Source organism: Epinephelus fuscoguttatus, linkage group LG3 (assembly GCF_011397635.1).
Source record: "Epinephelus fuscoguttatus linkage group LG3, E.fuscoguttatus.final_Chr_v1".
Taxonomy (NCBI): domain Eukaryota; kingdom Metazoa; phylum Chordata; class Actinopteri; order Perciformes; family Serranidae; genus Epinephelus; species Epinephelus fuscoguttatus.
The window spans coordinates 20,901,463-20,912,953 of record NC_064754.1 but is presented as its reverse complement, the minus strand read 5'-3'; the positions used below and the strand labels follow the sequence as shown (position 1 = coordinate 20,912,953).

General features: G+C 40.2%; 1 protein-coding gene across 1 annotated transcript in view; it reads left to right on the top strand.

The window, feature by feature from the left end:
* Positions 1-149: 149 nt before the first annotated feature.
* lef1 (lymphoid enhancer-binding factor 1) overlaps positions 150-11,491 on the top strand; it is a 129,863-nt gene continuing 118,521 nt past the window's right edge. Inside the window, exons 1-2 of the mRNA XM_049569345.1 lie at positions 150-215; positions 6,309-6,409. The gene's annotated coding sequence lies outside the window, so the exon portion shown is untranslated. The remainder of the gene's footprint in view (positions 216-6,308; positions 6,410-11,491) is intronic.

Sequence of the window (11,491 nt, the reverse complement as noted above, 5' to 3'; positions counted from 1 at the left end):
GAGTTGACATTGCATCCGACACACCACACCCCGACTGTGAAGTGCTAACACGCATGCACTGTACAGGTGGTTATCAAGATGAGGCTAGAGGACCCTCTGACTGGACTCACAAGACTCGGACCTGTTGAGAAGGACACCCTCCACTGACTTCTCTTCATCCCAAGTTAGCCTTTGGGATAGGTAGGTTTGGTGTCTTGAGCGGGAAACCTAAAAAGGTAAATGTGTGTGTAATATAAAAACAAAAAAACATGGTAATTAGCAGTTAGCATTAACACCCAGCAGCACTCCAGTGAACAGGAATCACATCATATCCGCCATTTTAGATGTGTTAAAATGCTGTACTTTTGTGACTTACAAGGTCCAATGTGTAGGACTTAGGGACTGTTCATCACTTATGAGAGGGGAGGGGGTGGAGCAAAAAACAGGAGGCATGTAGAATCATTTTTTAAGCACTGGGGAGGGACTTATGTTTTTTCATATCGGCTTAGGGGAGGGGCAAACAAACAGTGATGGTATTTTACATTAATTTTCAAAGAAAACAAGCCTGCATGACACAGATACTGGTGGTGACACAGATACAGGAAATGACTCTAAAGTGAAGAGACCTGGGTGTAGCAAGACCCTATTCATTCCTATGACAGTTGCCCTGTGGCAAATGAAGCAAAAAAAGATTTATCCGCTGCATATAAAATACCACAGATGCTCTGTGTTAATTCTGCATCATTGGGCTCATAAAGCAGGCGCACTAGAGATTTCTGTTGGCCGAGCCTGCTTATTCTGGTTCAGAGCTCTGCTAACTTGAATGGAGATAAACTGATTTAATTGAATGTCTCTTCTAGACTTTCCAAGTGTTATTGGACTAAATGGATCAAATTCTGATAGTAAAACAAGTCATTTTGTGGGGGTTGAGAGGCTAAAAAAACCCAAAACGCTACAGTCATTTTCACAGTCCATAGGGACTTGGCTTGGGAACTGGAAGGTCGCCGATTCAAACCCCGCTCGGACCAAAATATGGAGTTGAGCAAGGCATCAAACCCCCCAGTGCGCATGGGGCGCCTGTCCATGGGCAAACCCCTCACGCTGACATCTCTCCATTTCGGGCTTGTGTGTATATGTATAGGACAATGGAGTCAAAACACTGAATTTCCCCCTTGGAGATTAATAAAGTGCATAAGATTAAAAATTATAATTAAATTAAGTCTATTGAAAAGCATTTTTTGGGTTGAATGGTATCACGTGATAGGCTCGGAAGTTGTAATTCCACTGTGGGCCACTCTGAAAATTGGCCTCAAAGCGGAGGTCTGCCATGTTGTATTCTATAAGCTCAGAATGGACAAATCAAATGCTGGTTCTAGATAGGGCCAATCGCATTTTCGCATCCACCACCTCGGTTCTATACACGTGGCACATGGGAGAAGTTTAAGCTCTGCAACCTCAATGCTAGATGCCACTAAATCCAACATACTGGACCTTTGATTAACATATCCTACATAAACTTGAGCTCAAAATGTTTCTTTTGATGTGTTTGCACTTTCAGTATTTTTTCAGTTGTTTTTTGCTCAACAACTTTATTGAACTGCAGTGTCCACAAGTGTGGCTTCAAAAGCACTGTTGGGCAAATAAGTTGAAAGATGTAACCAGTCACCCATTACTCATTTGAAAAAGACTTTGCTTTTTTTTTATTATGCAGCAGCAGAAGTAATTAGTGACATTAGTCGTCACACCCAGCCCTAGCCCCATATCAGGCAGACCATACACCTGTGCAATCACATCAGAAAATAAAAACTGCTGCTGGTTCTCAAGTAACAAAATATGAGGTTTGTATCCACCCCAATAAACTTTTAAACCTGTGTAATGGAGTCATGGAGTGTATGGAGTGCCAAGGTCACATATGCAGTCACTTCAAGTAAAGAAGAGAGTGATATAAATTCTTCTCTTCCACTGACCTTCTGCTAAGACAGCAAACACATATAAAATGTTGGTGTAAAAGGAGCTTTTGTGAGATAACTTACTTCTGAATTTCACATTTTAGTTCCTAAATTAGACAATGATGTAAAATTTCCCAAGGTTTTGTCTTAAAAAAAATAATTATCCTCCTTCTCAAAGACCTCTTCATGTCCCTGGACCTTTGACTTGGACTCTGAGGAAGAACTAGACTGATGTTACCCTAGCTACTTAACACAATAAGTGATGAGTTAATTGGGTAAATGCATATTTGCATGTGAAGGTGCTTAATTCCTAAGTTCCGAAATGATGTTAAACAAAGACCAAAGCACAGGAAACACACACGCATGTTAGTTGAAGAGATTTTAGTTAAATAAAGGATTTTGTAAAACTAAATATTTGACTAAGAAATATGTACAACAGCCAGTGTGTTTGTGCTCATCTGTGTAATTTAAGTGTTGTGTGTGTGTGCTGGAGAAAGTCAGAAGCATCCTCAGCTCCTCTCTTCAATTGTCACAAAGCACACATTCAGTTTTAATCAACATTTACTTGTTTATGTTTTTTGGCACAGGGAATTAAAGCATGCATCACACATTTAATCAGCCTGATTGATGACTTCAGTTTTCCCCCAAACTAAAACCTTCCCTGATTCATGGGTATGGACGTTTTAGTCCTTTGCCTCCAAACGAATCACTGAACCCTCAGCACAGCTGTGTGGTCGGTAGAAGCCATAACTAATTTGCTCATGGCTCTGATACCACAAAAGGATCAGTCATCAAATGGTGGACAAAATTCCAGTTTGGAAAATCAGATTTAAAATAGGATTGATTCTGGTGACAGCTGTTTGCTCATTAATATTTAAGCATTGTACAGATAAGCTGTGCCGTGTGCAAGCTGAGCCTCATTAATAAGATCTCAACAGACAACATGCTATCTGATTGTCTCTTCACCTATTGACCTTCAAGCCCAACAAAATGAAACAACTGCTTTGAGCGTGCTCTTAAAAAAAGATGTCTCATTTCCTACACATCATCGTTGTGTCAACATATGTGTTGTTTCTCACCATTTGTACAATGTACTGCAAGACTATCTGTTGTTGGGAGGGTGTGTCGCCATAAGAAGTGACTGTGTGTGGACCTGTGTTTATGGTAATCCCCATTAGAGAGCATGTTTCCTCAAAACGAGCTTCTCTCTCTGAACCTCGCGGCTAAACAATACCTCTTCTATAATAAAACAGATACAAAGGAGAGGGAGCATTATTCATAAAAGCAGCTGCTCCATTTGTCAGACTTCCTTTCTTTATGCCGTACAGAGACCGGAGCACTGAATCCTGTACGACTGCTCAAAGTCATCAATATTCCCAGAGAGAAGACGGATGACAGAAAGGCTCAATGCAATCAATATGCTTTTGGCAAGGAGTCAGTTTTTCCTTTTGAAATTCACCTTTTTGTTCAACATTTTTACAAAGGAACTGCAGAAAGAAAATGATACGTCATCAGTGTACAAAAACTCAACTACGCTGTATTATAAGAAGAATGAGTGTCTGTCATCCTGTGTAAGCTTCCCTCCACAGAGACACTTTAATGAAATTGCAGAGGAAATCTTCTGCCCAGTTACTGCTCTTTTTTTCAGGTCAGCTATTATCCATTGCCTGCTGTTAGATTTATCCTCTCATATTGGCCACAAGCTGACTGGGTAAGGCCTCATTCAGCTCTCCTGCTTAATGAAGTCCTTTATGGGAGGTGGACCAAGTTTCTTTTTTCTCATGAGTTGGCTAGTGTGCTTTAGGCCATTGAGACAAGCTGCACTTTAATATCAAAATTTGCTTGCGTAGAGATTCGTCTGCAAAGCGATCGAATCCAATGGCACGGTGTAGCACAGAATAATTCTATTATGGGAGATGACAAAAGTCTCTGAATCTAAATAATATCACCGTGGACTTTAATGTGTTTATTTTCTCGAGCAAGTTTTAATTCTACAGTAGTTATATTGATTAAGAATCAAAACTACTTAGAGCAAATACAAAGAACTTTAATTTTGTGTTGAGTTTGGCTGCCCCTGTGTACATGAGAGGTAGTGTTTCCAAGATCTCAATGTGGCAGTGCCGATTTGTTTTGGAAGCGAGTAAAAGAAAGATACAGCTCATTTCTTTTACACAATTTTCCTTGTTAAACACAGCTGTTTGCACGATGCATAGTGATGAGGTAATGTATTGATTTTTGGTGTTGTCAGATGTCAGATTAATGCCTTTAATATGGAAATGGTGAAACGAAGTCAGCTTTGTCTTAGACACCAATGTAAATTCATATATTGATGTGAAACCATGTCTCGCAATGTGGATCATATATAAAATAAGCACATGATATACCTGTCTAAGAGAAAGAGAGGTCAACTCAGGACTGGTTTTAATACATTTAAATCCCACAGTTCTCTTTATTTATTGAATGACTAACAAAGGCTGTGCTCTGTTACGGTCCCTTTTAGCTTTTTATGTTTGTCTGTCAATTCTTATCTGTGCTGATCCTGCCCCGGTATCAGATATAACCACAAAAAGAATGTCAAAACTAAAATTCTCTGGAGAAAATTTCCTCCTGCTTCCATTTAACTTGCTAATTACTACTCACTGTGAAACTTTGCTCGGGAGAAAGTAAACATAGGCTCTTCCTGTCTGCGTGCCGTAAATAATTTTTGTTTGATTTTGCAGGGTGTTGGACCAGGGTTCAGACATTAAAGGAACACTTCACCCACAAAATGACTCTTTGTAAATTAGTGTGTCATGCCACGTTACATTGAATTCATGAAGAAGAAAGCTTTGTTTTTCTCACATGCCTCCACGGAAAATGGCGAATATACTGATTATTAATTGATTGGGGTCCACTCTTAACAACAGCAAAACTATGTCAACTATCACACAACTCTTGCAGTATAATTAAATTCTCATTTATCCTGCTGTATGCTCAGTACTTTATTTCGCTAAAACCTTAATATATAAAACTCAACTGAAAGTGAAACTTGCCTATGCTTTCTGCAGTGTGCAGTTCGGGGCTGTGCTCAACGCACTCTTGAGCGCTGCCCTGCAATACATATTCCAACTGTGTCCATATGTTAGCTGCTAGTTAGCTATAGCTGCTACCCTGTGGTTCCTCTCGGCCTCAGTCCTGGCCTATGAGACTACTTTGCCGTGAGGAAAGCATCCGGCACATCTGGAGAGGAAGAGATGGACTTGCTGAAGCAGCTCAAATTCAGCCAGAGCTAACCAGCTAACCCAGCACCAGGGGCCACAGTGAGCTGGGGGCCAGCGGCAGTGCAGGGTCTGACCTGTGTAACGACATTAACAGGAGCTTGCAAACCCGGCAGGGAGTTGGGGTTCGTGCTGGCTGAATCTGAGTTGCTACAGCCGCTAACTGAAGGTCCATCTCCGAAGCAGATAGGTGCTCTTCTCTCAGCTCAGTAGTCTTAAACACGGGAGTGAGGTGGAGGGACCGTGGGGTGCAGTATGGTCTGACTCTGTGGAATATGACAACAGAAGTCTCTGGTTCTCTGGCAGAGAAGCAGAGCACAACCTGGGTCAGAGGGGCATTCCTCCAATATGCTTTGCAGGCCTTGGCTCTCCTCTCATCCGCTATGACTTCCTCTCCAACCTTGGTAAAACCTCCAAGCTCCATGGGCCCTGGCTTGACTCTCAGCCTCCTGGCTCATTCCCACAGCCTATAAGCAGCCTCCAGCTGACCCATGCTGTGCTCTGCTCTTGCAATTGCGTCCTTATTTCTTTATATACAGCCTATTTTTTTTATTACAGAATATGATTATACTACAAATATACCGGTGTAATATGTTTTTGAGGCTGCAGTGTGCATAATTTCGTATTAAGGTCCACTTTCAGGTGGTGCTGTCAAGTAGTGTTCTCAATGTGGGCGGAGTTAAATGTTTGAGTGTGCCCATGATTTCACATTGCAGTGTAGAGGTACTTGCTCTTCAAAGCCAGACTCCAATACTAAAGTTTTTAAATCAAAATGCATGTGTTTGGAAAGTACTGAGCATACAACTGGGTAAATAAGACTTGGATTATACTGCACGAGTTGTGTGAGAGTCTGTGAATTGATGTTTTGGATTTGCTGTTGTCAAACGTGATCTTGAATGAATCAAAAATCAATATGTGCACTGTTTTCTGTCGAGGCATGCGAGAAAAACAAAGCTTTCTTTCTGATTTTGAGGCAACAAGACTGTTTCATAAAACTCCTTATAGTTGCTTTAAATACATTCTTTTATTCTAAGTGGAAGATTGTAGATGGTAAACTGCACCACAGTATGTGGCCTTGTTGCACCTTTGACAAATTTTTTACAGCATGTTATTTGTTCCACAGGTCTATATTGCGGGCTGGATGGCTCCTGGAGAACCTGCTCAGCTACACAGTTGCTGGGATTGGCATACAAAACAGCAGACTCCACACAAACAGCCTGATGGGTGAGTTTGTCAGTTTTACTCATCTTTTGAATGGTGTATCTTGTTCAGAAGAGAAAGGCTGCCCCCTTGTGCACTTGGAGTAGCATTGCAAAATCATAAACACAATGAATACACCACAGAAAACACTGTAGAGCCACTATAGTGGTACTGAACTCATAGAAATAAAAATAAAACAGGATTCACCACTTTATCAAAAAAATCTACATAAATCTTGCTGTTTAATTAAATGGAAAGGATCAACAGAGCAGCATTCGCAAAGTGAAACTTTGTGAATATTTAGCACCATCTTGTGGTATCAAACAGTCAGACTCACTAAATATGTTCCAACTTGAGAAGCAGTTTGAAAATTATGTAACAATGTCTGAGATAACCCGAAAGTAAGTGAATGGCAGTATAATACAGTATGGTTTTACTGACATTACACACACACACACACACACACACACACACACACGCTCAATGTCAAAATATCTTGCATCTTTAGGGGAAAAGGACTGTATAATTTTTAAGCAATTTCACTTAGAGTTTATTGATGACATACATTTCTTTATGACTAATATTTTCACCAAAGTTTCCGTTTGATATGTAGTTCTGTCTCCATATCACATCAAACCCAAACCCCTGTGTTGAGAGACTCCTCCACACACAGAGGCACACAGGCTGAGAGACAAGTTAACCCTGAATTTTTAATATCTGCAGACTGAATATCAAAGGCTTGTGGAAAATTATAGATGAACCATGACAAGTTAAATCCATTTGAGTTAATTAGACAGAAAGACATACATAGAGAGAAATCCACAAAACTACTGTATGGTCTTCATATGTACTGATACTTTCACTCAGAGTATACTGTACCTACACTGTGTCACTCAGTGGCTCCTGTGTTCCAAGTTATCCAGTCAGATGTCTCTGTAACTTTACTTCTTCTATGGTATTTAGATAGTTGCCATCTACTCTTTACAGGTTGTTTATAGTCAGTATAACACGTGGTTAGGCTTGTTTAACCACAGGGAGTTAACTGGTGTAACACAAGTGTTGTTGCTTTGGTTAAAGGGATAGTTTTGATATTTTGAAGAGGGGTTGCGTGAGGTACTTATCCATAGTCAGTGTACTACCTGCAGCAGATGGCGGCACTTCCCCAGTTTGAAGATGCAGGCTGGAATCTGACACAGAAGCTAAGCAATGTACTGCTGTGGAGGGGTCAGCAATGAAACAGATTCTAACCACCTAAAACACTCAATATCAGGTTGAATGTACAGTGTGTTTATAATACTTTCACAGCTTTACCTCGCTGTCAGACAGTGATTTCTAACAGGAACTGAAGCTGCTACATTGCTCTCTTCAAAGCTAGACTCCATTGAGAAAAACAGTGATTTAACATTGCCGAACACAGGAGCGACTGGTCTACCGCTGCCTTGATAAGTTTTATTTTTTGTGTGCATGTTACTGTGTGACTTTGATGTTCAAAGTGTTTTTTTCGGATAGACCAAAGTCAGGCGAGCTAAACAGATGACGACAGTGCTGCGACGACGACGTCCAGAATCAGTCAGTAAACATTGCAAGATGGCTACAGATGAACACCAGTTGTTTGAAACGGCTTTGGCCGCTACAATGAACGAGTTAGACTTTGCTATGTCTCTAAAAGAGGAACAGAAGATGGCGCTCGAGTCTTTCCTTTGCAAGAAGGCCGTTTTTGCTGTTTTGCCGACCGGATACGGCAAGTCTAATCTACCAGTTAGCTCTGCTGGTAGCTAAGTGTATACGTCACCCCGTGTATTGTTCTGATTGGCCGTAATGTTATTCAGTTGCGTGCAGTGATATTTACAAATGCATGCTTGGTGCCGCCAATTGAGTTAGGCCATTTTCATTACTCATAGCACACACCCTAAATCTTTCTAGATTTGGATCTGGATTTCCAGGCTACACCAACAGGCAAGCCAAAATATGAAGGCATATCTGTGCACAATAGCTTCTATGACGTGTGTTATCACTCTTATCACAATATAAGACAATAAAAATAAGACGGTAGCATTCGTGATACTGTCTACTGTCTTCACTGGTGCTTTGTTGTCATTTGCTCCATACAATAAAGTGATCCATTGTCTCACTCACAGCTCACTCAATCATTCCTCACACGGGCTGCCAATCAGGGCTTTTGATGTGTCACACACTTATAATTCCCACGTGCAAATTGTAAGAGACAGGTTCCCAGTGGAGGTTTTTTTTAATTGAATTAAATCAAATTACATTTTTTTTTGGCCAAATTTTGCCTCTTTATTAGGGAATGGGTGCACACAGCATACTGATACAGTCAATTAAAACTTCATTCATAACTTCTTGTTTAGGCCCAGTTGCATATTGCCATAATAATGTGTGGTTATCACAAAATCCCGTGGCACACCTGGATTGGCATCACGGCACAACATTCGAGAAACACTGCTGTAGGTAATGACTATGGATAAGTTCCTCATGCAACTTCATACACTTCAAAATATCAGAATTATTCCCTTCACTCAAGTTTCAAGACCTAGTGTGAAGGAATTAGTAGCATCTAGTGGTGAGGTTGCAGCACTTCAACCTCTCCCATGTGCCTGTTGATGTCCCTAAATCCTACACACTGGACCTTTAATGTACAGTATTCATCCTTCTTGAAAGTTTTCATGTTTTATTGTCTTTAAATGTTGAGTCAAAGTAACTTTTAGTCACTGGTCAACAGAAAAAGACCTTCTCACAGTGGTTTTCTCAGTTTAACTATTATGTGACTTTTAATTGGCTGCACAAATGATGATATATGTCTTAATAAAGAGAGTTGATACCTATGCAAAAATGTATTTAATATTAATTTATGGGTATGAGATCCGTTTTCACTTTGACATTGTGATGATCAGCAAAAAAGCTGCATTAAATTCCCTTTTATTCAATGTTGTAAATCAGTAAATCATGAAAATATCCAAGGGGTGAATAGTTTTATAGGCACTGTACGTTGCTCACTCATCCACAGTAGTAGTTGAACTATTGACCTGAGCTGCTGCATTTTTGAGGTGTCCTTCCTGGTGTATTATCTCACCTGCCAGTCAGAAAGTTTTTTTGTGGCCATGTTACAATATATGACTAATATCCAAGATAGTTGGAGAATGTGTGTGTTGTGTGTGTGTTGGTTGAGCAGAGGCAGTAGAAAGTGGAGGGCTGTCAGAGTCAGAGGGACGGGCTGTTGTTTGAAGTGCTGGGGAGTGCGGAGCCGAGGTAATTGTGTCTGACGGGCGGCGATAATGATGAGGCGCAGATCAGATCAGCTGCGGATCCCCTGCGTCCAACCCCCCGCTGCTCGCCTTCACTTTTCCCTTCTCTCCTAATTGACCGGGCAGCGTCTCCCCCGAGCCCCTTTGTTATTATTTATTAATAATTCATCGCTAAATAATTCACACCCTTGGACCCGCAGTGTTAATTGAGCTGGGTGGGGTGGCAGTGCTGGTGGGTGTGTGAATGTGTGTAGGAAGGGGGGTGGCGTAAAAAGTAGGGAGGATACGGGAAGTAGGTCTTCCTCAACTTGTAGGGCAACAAAAAAGGGAGGTTTGTTTTGTTGTCCATGGGGATGGGGCTTTGGGGCAACTGGACATTACAGTTTTGTGTGTGTGTGTGTGTGTGTGTGTGTGTGTGTGTGATGGTGAGAGTGAGAGAGGGGAATGAATCAATGGCGTTTATTATAAGGTCTGAAATGCACTTGCATCTTAATCCTCATATAGCTAACTGATAACATTAACGGTCTCATTCTTTGCCTGTTTTACAAATGACAGAAAGGCAGGTAAATAAATCTGTTTTTAATATTTGACACTGTATTTTTAAGAAAGCTCTGAGGATGCCGAGTGTTCATCAGCTAAACATAAACACTTGATCACTTGAACCTTACTGGAAAATAGAGCTGAAACAATAAGTCAATTAATCCGTTTTTTTGCAATTGACAGAAAAGTAATACAACTACTTCTGATAATTAATTAACCATTTTATTCAGATTTCAAGCTATAAATGAGCTACTGGGCTCTGGAAAACCGTAGTTGTAATTTTTCAGTATTGTCTAACTTTTATAGACAAAATTATCAAGCAATTATTTGTGAAAATAAGATGTAGGTCAATCATTGATGAAAATAATCATTAGTTGCAGCCCACCTGGAAAGCACAGATAGAGTGAAACCTATAACGACCCCTCTAGAGACTGATAAGTTAATGAAAATATAATTATATATAGCAGAGCTATTAATGGTATAGGCATAGGCGTAATCCAATAAATATCAAGAAAATGCAGTACAGAAATGCCAAATATGTGTTTGATGTAGTAACAGTAGATAGTCGATCCACCAGAGAGCGCTAGAAAGTTTTTTTTTCAGCTGTAAACTAGTCTCTCTCAGTGCATACCCTGGTCACTTAAAGGCGGTCTTATGAACAAAATGTTTGTGCTCATGTGTGTGAATACTGATCACTGTATCATCATTTAATTTTCTTAAGTCTCAAATATTGGTTACAGCCTCAAAAGTCAAGTGTGGGCGAGGCGTGAATATAAAGATGATGGCGTGTATGCTTACATGTAAAGTTGTCATACCCATATCAGTTAAAGTCAGTCCAACATAAAATGGAACCTTCAGCTGACATCATGATTAATGTATAGGTATACTGCCCCTACAGAGGCATCAGACCTTACAGGTATACTATTCAGGATTATTGGTTACTGTTTGTAAACATGCTCGCCAGTGAAAGTGAAAGTTAAAGCCAACCCCAGATTCACTCATTTCACTCATGTCAAACTCATTTTAGTTGAGGAGTCACATACAGCCCAATTTGATCTCAAGTGGGCCGCACCACTGAAACCACTGCATAATATCCTATATAATAACTGCTTCAAAATTTTCTTTCATTCCTAATAAAATGTTCATCCATTTACAAAACAAAGATGAAAGGAAAATTATGTGAAAATTGAACACTATGTCTTAGTTTTTTTCACATTCAGTCAGTCTACTACTCACTTTCATTATGTGACTTTTTTTCATAATTTTCCACTAAAGTTGAAATTACTGAAGAGGCAGGTTAAGT